This window comes from Mustela nivalis (genome assembly GCF_964662115.1).
Source record: "Mustela nivalis genome assembly, chromosome: 20".
In the NCBI taxonomy this organism is placed as follows: Eukaryota; Metazoa; Chordata; class Mammalia; order Carnivora; family Mustelidae; genus Mustela; species Mustela nivalis.
Window position 1 is genome coordinate 37,149,694 of NC_139039.1, and position 11,636 is coordinate 37,161,329.

The 11,636-nt window shown below is 43.8% G+C and overlaps 1 long non-coding RNA gene across 1 annotated transcript in view; it reads left to right on the forward strand.

The window, feature by feature from the left end:
- The window catches only part of LOC309855231, a 96,196-nt gene extending 85,137 nt beyond the window's left edge, over window positions 1-11,059 (forward strand). Inside the window, exons 3-4 of the long non-coding RNA XR_014306687.1 lie at window positions 6,772-6,865; window positions 10,996-11,059. This is a non-coding gene — a long non-coding RNA (uncharacterized lncRNA). The remainder of the gene's footprint in view (window positions 1-6,771; window positions 6,866-10,995) is intronic.
- Window positions 11,060-11,636: the final 577 nt, after the last annotated feature.

An 11,636-nucleotide genomic window follows, 5' to 3' on the forward strand; every position in this document is an offset into this window, starting at 1 on the left:
TTGACTTTTTGGATGCAACTCCTCTGTTGTCCAGTTTGCAAAGACTTTTACTGATTCTCTGTCTGATAAAGAAGAACGTGCTCTTGGGATGAACACCAAGAAGGAGTCAGAGACACAGAACCAGGCAGAGAAAGATGAGCTTGTGGTCACAATGAAGACTGCCAGTTTGATTGGGATGAGTCCGTGGGCGCAAGACAGCACACCTTGAGCAGAGTAGTCCCTTTTGCCCAGAAACTACTGCAAGCATCCCAGCTGCATTTCTACCCTGGCCCTTGCAATTATACCAGCTACATCTTGAAATTTCCTTCATAGCGTAGCCTCTTACCTCCTCCAGGAATCAACATTTTTCCGTGTTTTTCTCTGGTGGAGGTGAGTGGAGATGAGTAGATCCTGTAGGAATGCATGTTATCTTGTAAGGCAAAGGCCTCTATGTTATCTTTAAAGATGGAGAGTTTGGAGGGTGGCCACTAAACTCTCACAGTTGCAGGTGAGAGACAGTTCTCTAGGCTTGGAAAGTTCAGGGGGATTTGGAGTTTTGGGGTTCTCTAGAGCATCAACTCCAATGCCTCCATCCTACGTATCAGGATGCTGTTCCTTCCGCTCCCTTCCTTTCCAGGGCTTTGCTAGCGCAGCATTGCCAAGTGAGAAATCAGCTATCCAGGGCTTTCTTGCCCTCACCATGAGACCCGTGTCCTGACCCTTCTGGTTGCAGGAGACAGGGGTTCTGTTTGTGTGCTGGCAGAGAGGCCCAAAGGACTGGCAGACATTGGTGATTCATCACCCTTTCTGTTCTCCAGTACATCCATAGCATTTAGCAAGAATCATCTCGCCCCTTTATTCTTTCTGTTAAGACTCCCTGCTCGGCTCTCAAGTGCATTATCCCTCACTGCTCCCCCATCCCAGTTCATCCATGGCAGTGTAACAACCGGCATGGGGGCAGCATGGGGGAGGAGAGGTTACCCCAGTCTCCTTAGTACGAATGATGGGCCAAACAATTGGCAAGACATGTGGTCTCATCTCCATCTATTGGGGCTGCTGTAACAAAATTCCACAGCCTGGCTACCTTATAAACAACCAAATATTTCGTACTCAGGGTTCTGCAGGTTGAAGTCCAAGATGCGAGTTCCTGTATGGTTGGAGAAGGACCCTCTTTCTGATTCACAGTCGGTGCCTTCTTTCTGTGTCTTCACGTAGCAGCCAGAGATGAGGAGCTCCGCAGGTCCCTTTTACCAGGCACAGTACCGTTCATGATGGCAAAATATTATAAAATATTATAATATTCCTAATAAGGAACAAAGACAATAAATATCAACCTATTTTTATCACCTTCGGTGTTAAGAATTTCAACAAATGGATTCGGGGAGGAAACAAATATTCAGACCGAAGAAGTGACACAGTTTAAAAATGTCATTGTAAAGTCTTCTTCAGATTACTATCAGCAACACTGTCTAAGGTGACCTTCTCCGGGAATCAGTATGAGATAGGGTACTCACACCCCTGAGCACTGGGTACTGACCTGGAGGCAGGAAAGCCACCAAGGAACACTCTAGTGATACGTGTGAGAGGATCAAGGAAGCGGGATTAGTCAGAGAACGAGGGTCAGGTGCCATGCACACGTAGCAGGGCCAGCTAAGCCTGGGGTGGGGCGCGGGGGCCGGTGGGGGGGACTCTTGAGCTGGGATGGCGCTTGGATTTGCCCGGCGTGGATGGAGGCGTATACGAAGTTGCTGGCTCCAGGCTGCTCTCAGGGAAAAAATACAAACTTGAGTAAAGAGGCTCTCTTTGGAGGAGGGTAATTCCAGGGAGAGACTCGGCCAGTTGCATGCAGGACGCAGCTGTGAGCCTGCAAACACCTTCCCACCCGCTGCCGAGGAGGAATGCTTCTGCCTGGAACAGAGCATCGGGGCGGCGTGCCGCGGCACTTAGAGTCCCGACAACGCTAGCAGAGAGAAAAATAAGCCCTTGAGGAACACGCCATGTGAGGCTGAGGTCCTGTCTGCTCTGTCACCCACGAGCAAGTAGCCACGGAGCCCTCTGGGCCCAGACGCAAAAGCAATCTAAATATTTCATGCAGCCAGATCGTCCCGTGTCTCAGTGCGGGAACAGAGGGTTTCCCTCAGAGCTCCGAGGGCCATGGTGTTCTGCCACGGTGCTCTGAAATTCTGTTGCTATTAATATTAAGAATTACAAGCTTGTTTGTAAATGTTGGAACACAGAGAAATAGCATCACCGTCCACGGTTGCGAGCTCCCGTGTTCATCTGCGACAATCCTCTCTCCCTGCCCTCCTACCCACCCACACACCGGGGTCACCTGCCTTTTGCATTGTTGCTCTAGGTTCTCTTCCATTTTATACCTCGAGTTTTTTCTTTTCACTTCGCTTTTTAAACTTCACCTGCACCACAAGTTGCATGAATTAAAAGGACACAGTTAATGGGAGTAAGAGATGTGGGCACACCAGATATCATCACCAGCCTTTCCCTCAACCCAAAAGGATCCTTGAGCCCTTGGGCTGGTTGTTCCTCTCCGTACCTCACCCCAGGCAACCAGGGAGCTGCTGCCTGTCATTACCAGTTACTTTGTGTTTCTCTAGTATTTTATGTAAAGGGATCCTGTCATAGATACTCGAGTGGCTTCATTGATTAAGCAGATTCTGAGATTGGACAATGCCGCTTCCACGTATTAGCAATTCATTCTTTTTACTACTAAGTGGCATTTTTTGTATGGATACGCCACATTTTTCTGTGCGTTCACAGATTGGCACATATTGTCTTTGTTCCCAGGTTGGGCTTCTCGTGAACAATCACTTCTGCACAAGTATTTTGTAGGCATATGTTTTTATTTCTCTTGAGTAAATGCATAAAAACTAATTGTGAGGACAAATAGTAAGTACATGTTTAACTTCTAAAGAAACCACTGAACTGGGGCGCCTGGGTGGCTCAGTGGGTTAAGCTGCTGCCTTCGGCTCAGGTCATGATCTCAGGGTCCTGGGATCGAGTCCCGCATCGGGCTCTCTGCTCAGCAGGGAGCCTGCTTCCTCCTCTCTCTCTCTGCCTGCCTCTCTGCCTACTTGTGATCTCTCTCTGTCAAATAAATAAATAAAATCTTAAAAAAAATTAAAAAAAAAAAAGAAACCACTGAACTATCAGACCTGTTGTAGTTTAAATTCTTATCAGTAGTATATATTCTGCATTCTTGTAAAACCTTGATATTGTTGGTCTTTTTAACATGCGACATTCTAATGGATGTCAAGAGGTATTTATTGGAGGTTGCAATCTGCATTTTTCAGATAACATAATGAACATGTGTGATATGATTATTTGCCATTCATTTATCTTCTCTGATACAGTGTTCAAATTTTTGCCCATTTATTTTAATTTCCTCTTTTCATAAAATTGAATTGTAAGAGTTCCATATAAAGGGTTTTTTTGTCAGATAATATGTATTTTGAAAATGTATCCCGTAATATGGTTTGACTTTTGTTTTCTTCATGGTGATTTATAGAAGAACATTTTTAATTTTGGTAAACCGAAAGGTTTTTTTACTAGTTCATGCATTTTTTTAACCGCATTTGAAAAATCTTTGCCAGAGTTGCAAAGATTTTTCTCCTATATTTTCCTCCAGAGGATTTATAGATGTTTATATTTAAGTCTAGAAACAATTTTGCCTTGATTTGATCTCCCACCATTTTTTCGAAAAGACTTTTCTTTCCTTGATGAAAATTACCCAATGCTGTGAATTTATTTCTTCAATCAGTAATCTGTTTCATTGATCTGCGTCTTTCTGTAAGTCAGGGCACCACTTTCTGGAATCTTCACAAGTCTTCAAATCAGGGTATTTAAATTCTCTAAATTTGTTCTTTTTTTAAAAAAAATTTGCTTTCACTATTTTAGGTCATTTGAATTTCTGTATAAATTTAGGAATAAACTTGCCAATTTCTGTACAAGCCTGTTGCTGTTTTTCACTGTGATTGCCTTGAATCTGCCGATTAATTTGTAGACAAGTGACAACCAATCAGTACTGAAGCTTGCAGACCCAGCCCATCATCTCTGTGTATAAAAATTCTGTTGATTTCGGGAGAGGTCTTGTACTTAGCCTGTTACATTTATTCTAAAATGTGTAACGTTGTGTGAGGCTAATATAAATGAAATGATATCTTGTTTTCTGATTGTTTATGGCTCGAATACTCATATTTTTTATTTCCCCCCTGTGACCTTACTCAACTTTCTTACTTGTTCCAGCAGGTCTCTGCAAATCGCTTACATACACTGTGTAACTAGGTTTGGCGTCTGCAAGTACAGACATTTATTTCAGATATATCTGCCTTTCGTAGAAACAAAACAAAACATTATCTTCATGTACATGGTGCGCTAAGGATTTAACAAAGGTTAACGAGTCAGAAGCTCACCAACTCCAGAGCGTGCTTTTCCAATCAAGAAATGGTCAGGATGCCCTAATAAGATACTACTTCCGCCTTTAAAAGTGACAGCCAGTCCCAGGACATAAAATCTTATCTGTATATCCCCTTCCTAGCTTTTCTCCAAGTTAGCACCTTTTTCTGGAGCAATGTTACTTTTCTTCTTTTCCGCTAGAATATGTTACTATTAGGGCAGCGGCCCTGAGCTTCCGCAAGGCAGAGCACCCTCCCTGGTCCCCAGGCACTGAGCAGCGGGTGAGGAGAAACCCTGCCAGGTTCCCGTACCGGCCCGCATGTCCGCACAGTGTCACTGTGGAATGTGGGGACATCACGTCCAGAGAATCAGGAGCACCCAAATGCTACTAAGAATTGTTGGATGGGGACCGTGGGCACTTGTCTTCTTTTTCCTTCCTTCCTTCCTTTCTCTCTCTCTCTTTCTCTTTCTTTCCCTTTCCTTCCTTCCTTCCTACCTCCCCCCACTTTGTTTTTCCTTCCTTTCTTCCTGGTTCTCTCTCTCTCTCTCTCTCTCTTTTCCCTCCCTCCTTCGCCCCCCCCATGTCCTTCAAATCAGCCATAATAAAGAATGCACTATTTTTAAACCATGAAATTAAAACTTTGTCTATAAGAAGAAGCTTATGAGACAGTTTACAGTTGTTGTTTTTCCAACATCGTTATTTTATAAAGCTGAGAAATGCAAGGCTTTGGAGATTCCTTTTTGAACTGCACTTTTAAAAAAGAGAAAACCTCTACTGTTCAGTTATGCTACTTGGTATCATTGTATCTCTCTTTTATTACCCAATTAGGACCATCTTTATAGTCATCAAAAACTCATCAGCAGAAACCTTAGATTATTTATACTGAAGGGTTTTCAAGCAGTAAATAAATTAATGTGTATGATTTGGAGGTTTGTTTGCATATAAAATTTCTGGCAAAGTTTTTATTAATATTAAACTAAAATGAAGAAAAATCATATCCAATGCTGTTTCATTAGTAGTGCTTTCTGATTTTAATTTTATCTAAATATTTTGGGGCATCTGAGTGGCTTGTATGGTCAGGTGTCTGCCTTCAGCTCAGGTCATGATCCCAGGGTCCTGGGATTGAACCCTGGGTCAGGCTTCTTGCTCAGTGGGGAACCTGATTCTCCCTCTCCCTTTGCCTGCTACTCAGCCTGCTTGTGTACTCCCTCTCTCTCTCTCTGCCAAATAAATAAATAAAACTTCTTAAAAATTAAAAAGAAAATAAAAATAAGTTATATCTAAATATTTAATGTATTTGTATTATACTTAGTATATTATTTTCATATAATTATTGTAGTGTTCATATAATTATTATAGTGTTTATATTATCAATATTTAATGTTATATCTATTTACATATGTTGAAATAAGCAAAATTTATGCAATTGTTTATTTTAAACATGACAGTAGAAACTTGTAATAAAATTTCTACCTGGAATTCCTATATTGCATACATGTTATTTGGTCTAAGAAATTAAATACTTTCATAGATTCCCAAAAGTCAATTCATTGCAAAAATTAATTGTAAAAGATAGAATTCCTTTTGCATTCTATCTTATATAAAAACCTTCTGATAGTTTTCATGTTTAGAATTACATTGATGAAGATCGGTTTATTTGGGATATGAGAGAGGTAGAATGGCTTTCTGGAACTCATGAAAATATACGTGACTTCTTTACAGAAGACTTATAGTTCTCTGCCATGCGTAGACTAATGGTTTCTTTTGTTCCTTTTACTTGGTTGTAAGTCCTTTAAAATCTGATTCATTAAACCCTTCTTCTGTGTGGGCAACACTTTTAAGGAGACACATTGACTGCTGGTTTCGGATGGTTTGCACATCATCCTGGCCAACTGGGCGTGAGTAGAAGCAGGCAGTGAGGGGTAAATGTGGCTTTATGGCAGAGTGTTTAAGTAAGACACCTCTGGGTTTTTAGCTCACTGCCAGCGTGAGTCAACCACTTTAACTAAATTTCACCAAACTCAGAGTTCGGTAGTTGTTGAGTCTAGGTGCCAGAATCAGCACTTAAGAGAACCGCAACAAAATTGAGGTCTGGACACACCGAGGTGATGATGTATGATCTGGTGGTAAAATGAACTAGAAATGTTTGTTATTGGAATCGATGCCTTAAAGGGGATTAGCAGCTTCCATTAAATGATGAGTGTTAAAATGTGGAATTAGTGCAAACGGCAGACCTGAGATGGATCTACAAAACCCACATAAATAATGGACTAAGCCTTGTGCAGTGGGTTCTCTCCCTGGGTACCCTGTGGGCCACTGTGAAGCTAGTGTCGCAGGTCTCTTAGCTGCGGTGGATGATCTGATTTTCCTCTTCTGCCTAGATGTACGTGACCTCGCTCTACCAGGGAAGAGACTGGACAGCTGCTGGCCCGGAACCTACTGGGATGAAAACTGCACTAAAACATCCAAGAGTCTGTAAGTTTTGCTCTTGGTTTTTTTTTTTTTTTTAATTCCCGCAGAGCTGACAGACAGTATTATGTCAGTTTCAGGTGTGTAATACAGTGACTCAGAGTTTCCGTAACCAGCCAGTGCTCACCTGGCCGGGCGCCCTCCTTCCTCCCCGGCCCTATCTCCCCCACCCCTCCCCTCCTGGAGCCATGGGTTTGGTCAGTCACGTAACTTTCAGAGGACATGATGAGGAAGCATGAATTCACTTCCCCTCTGGAAAATACGAAGATTATTTATTTATTTATGATGTACTTACAATTTATCCTATAATTACAAAAATACATGACACAGGAAACAAAGTCTCATTTTTTTAATTGTCAGTCACCAGAGTTTCCTTGAAAATGAAAAGCAGTGACACAAAGTGAATCACACCTTTAAAAATACCATTCAAGTAATAACCCAAAGAAGAGATTGTGTCGCGTTTTTAATGACAGGAAGTGAGGTTCAGGACGACCTTTAGCAGCTCACAGAACTCTTCCTCTTCCCTCTTCGAGGTAGAGTTGGTGAGTTGGTTGACTGTACATTGGTGCTGGTGGCAGGCACATCATTCAAGAAGAGAAAAATACTTAAAATGTTAAAGACCACCATTATGATTATAATTTTATAATCATATAATCATAATGATTATCAATTTATTAATTTAGGGTCATGCAGGGACAGATAGTGGATCAGGATTTACAAAATTCATTCAGTTCCGTGAGTGAAGACCTCAGTCCTTTATGATTTCTCTTCCTGGAAATTCTACTTCCTTCCTCTCCTTATTTTGTATTTTTTTTAAAGCGGTGGTCACAATTCTCACACAGCTATATTTATTCCCAAGGAATTAAGTAAGAATGAAGATGCTTCATAAGTGTACTCTACATAAATACAACATCCTCAGTAGGTTTCTCAAACTATTTTAAGAAAATATTATTTTCTTGCTTTTGTCCAGATTATGTGAGAGTGACTTCAGCAGGACACTGGAATAGGAAGCCTTCAACTGATTCCCCTTACCCCCACAGACACACGGGTTTAGCAGCAACACACACAAACCAGTTCTCTTTGTGAGAAAGCCAGGATCCAGTTGAAAGACCCCGCATCCTGGGCAAGTGTGAACAGCCATTACCACCGACCACAGTATAGGAAACAGAGAGGAACTCCAGTGCCCAGCTGAGCCCTGAGGAGTCACAGAGCGGCACTGACTTAGTGCTGCAGATTTTCTAGCTTTTTCCCAAGAGAAGCTTCTGTCTTGCCTGCCCTGGAGAGCTGACCCTCATTCCCGCAGGGGCCTATCCAGAGCCAGCTGGTGGTTTGAACTAGCATGCAGGTGCAGGGGAGGAAAGCGTTTCCCTTCTTCTCTTCTGTGCTTCCTTGGCTGGCATAATAGTTAAATTAGCATCACATTAACAGGAAAAAATCACATTTAATTTCATGCGGACAAGAGTTCATAGAAATATGAGACTCAAGGAAGTAACCAAGGCAGGCAGCTTTCATGCGTTTTAGAGAAGGAGACAATAAATTTGTAGAGAGTTGACAAGACAAAGGGGTTTAGGCTGGGGGTAGTAAATTAATGAAGCAGGAACAAGATTTGTTTGCACAGCCTTCTCCGCCCTCAATTCCCCATCTCTGGTGATAGGACGTCTCTCTTCCTCCTGGTACCCAGGGTCCCTTCCCATAGATTCACCATCTCTGGTGATAGGACGTCTCTCTTCCTCCTGGTACCCAGGGTCCCTTCCCATAGATTCACCATCTCTGGTGATAGGATGTCTCTCTTCCTCCTGGTACCCAGGGTCCCTTCCCATAGATTCACCATCTCTGGTGATAGGACGTCTCTCTTCCTCCTGGTACCCAGGGTACCTTCCCATAGATTCCCCATCTCTGGTGATAGGACGTCTCTCTTCCTCCTGGTGCCCAGGGTCCCTTCCCATAAATTCCCCATCTCTGGTGATAGGACGTCTCTCTTCCTCCTGGTACCCAGGGTACCTTCCCATAGATTCCCCATCTCTGGTGATAGGACGTCTCTCTTCCTCCTGGTGCCCAGGGTCCCTTCCCATAGGGAATGTATGTCGTGCTGCAGAACGACAAAAGAGGCCAGAGTGGTGTTCTTGCACTTCACTACTTTAGTTCAAAATCATCATCAATATAGGGAGCGCCTGGGTGGCTCGGTTGGTTAAATGTCTGCTTTCAGCTCAGGTCATGATCTTAGGGTCCTGGGATGGAGCCCCAAGTCAGGCTGCCTGCTCCGCGGGGGAGTCTGCTTCACCCTCTCCCTGTGCCTGCCATTCTGCCGCCTCGTGCTCTCTCTGTCTCTCTGTCAAATAAATTAATAAACAAATTACTCAATTAATTAAATCTTAAAAAAAAAAAACAAGAAACCCCAAATAATCAATATACAAAGTGGCATATTTTGGGGTGGCACATGGTCCCCACGTCCCACACGCCAGTCCCCATCTCAGCGCACAGTGAGGAGGGGGTGAACCCCAGCCCCCAGCGTCTTCTTGAGGAGGGAAGGAGTTGGACCACACGCCCAGTGTCCCAGCTTTTCTGGGGTTGCCCAGAAGGCTAGCTTCTCGCGCCTGTCTGAGCGCTGGCAGGACGGAGCCCAGCGCACTCGGCTGCCGGCAGGTCGGGGCCAGGGCAGCTGTGCACGGAGCACGCGGCTGGTCTCCACGGCGCCTCCTCCTGGTGCAGCGAAGAGTAAACAGGTGAGAAATCTCACACCTGTGCCTAGTCCCGGAGGGGAATTCTTCACACGGGGCCCCCAACAATCCAGCTTGCAGCGGGCTCCAGAGGACCCCGTGGCGGGCACTCCCAGGAGCCAGCGGAGTGCAGCCCCCTGGACCCCTGTCGAAGGAAGTCCTGCGGTCCGTGTCAGCACGGCTGAGCCTGCAGCTTCGTGACATGAGGCCCGGACAAGACAAACGCCGCCGGGCTCCACCGAGATGCCGTGTCTGCAACAGCCAAGCGCATCGAAACAAACCGTAGAATTGGTTGCGGGCGCTGAGGAGAGGACCGAGGAGTTGCTGTCCGATGGGTGCGGAGTCACGTCCGAGACTCAGCTCCGGATCCCGGCCGCGCAGCGCACCGCTGACAGCTCACAGTGACTACTGCGCACTTAAAACCTGCGAGGAAGGCGGATTTCATGCCGCAGGTTCTTGCCACGCTGGAACAGAATAGAATAAAACAAGTGATGCATCCCTGAACTTCAGCTCTGAAACTAATATTACTATATGTTAAATTTATTGACCTTAAATAAAAATGAATTAAAAAACACTAAAAAAGAGTAAGATTAAAGAAAACGAAAAAAATAATAGTATAAATAAGTAAAATAAACCAAACTCTGGGTGCCTGGTTGGCTCCATCCTTAAGCGTCTGCCTTCGGTCATGACCCCAGGGTCCTGGGATCCAGCCCCGCATCAGGCTCCCTGCTCAGTGGGGAGCCTGCTTCCCCCTCTCCCATTCCCCCTGCTTGTGTTCCCTCTCTCCCTGTGTCTCTCTCTGTCCAATAAATAAATAAAAATATTTTAAAAATTAAAAAACTTTTTTTAAGATTTTTAAAAACTTAAACTGATACTATGCTAATAAGTGTCAAACTGGCAATTTGATTCATTTGTTCAAATGTAAAAAGTAAATTATAATGTAAATCACTTTCAGTTAGTAAAATTGTTCATCATATGGGGTCTTTTCCCCAGTGTCCTTAGTAACAACATTAGACTCTGTGACTGAGCCTGGGGTGGAAATTACACCAAATGTATCATCGCCTCAACGGGGAACGTTGCAAAACCAGCACTGCTTCATTTTGCTAAAATATATATATATATACACATATATATGTATATATATATATATATACACACACACACACACATATACGTACATATATATGTATATATATTTTGCTAATTAAACTGGGAATGTACTCTTAAGAACAGATCTCTCGTGAAGTATAAGGCTATTCAGATATTTTCTGTAGGTTTTGTAGAGTGAACAGTCTAAGGGTTGTGAAATAAGAAGTTCATGTTCAATCTGATATTTTTGGACTTCAGTCTCAGCCCGTGATCCGTCCTAGCTTTGAGGACATTACTTAGAGTCTATTTTTTCTCGGTTTACTTACTCAGATGACCAGAATATATCTCTATATGTATTTGGTTTTCTCCCAGGATTCCTGGCTCACAGCTCCCCAGACCTTTGGAATTCTCTGAGAGGTAAGAGCAACGGGAGCTCCTCTTGTTCTAATATTTGTCTCTTTGTCTCCAGTTCCTGAAATCCTTCAGGACCCTAAAGGTGAGTGATTGTCTTGGTATTTGTAACAAGCCCCTTTCCAGCACAGTGGGGGGAGGGGGAGGGAGGACGCCTGTGTCAATGACGTGATACTGGAAAATACCAAGCATGGACGGTTGGTCAGGTTAACAAACAGGTGGGTAGAAGATGGAAGACTGGAACTGATTCCTGGGAAAGGGAGAGTGAGTGCCACAGAATCGGTTAGCAATGGCCGGTGGTTTCATCTCTCCTGCCCATGTGATGAAGTGTCCATAAATGTCCAAATAGAATGGGGTTCAGAAAGCTTCCAGGTTGAGAAGCCAGGACTCTTCCATGTGCTACTGTACCAGGTCGAAAGCTCCACCGGGAGAGAAGCTCTTTGCTGGGGCCTCGTCCTTCCTTCTTCTGCATCTGGCTGTTGATTCCTATCTTCTAATATCCTATGTGATAAGCTAGTAATCTGTGCAAGCCACTCTAGCAAATTAATTGAACCTAAGGA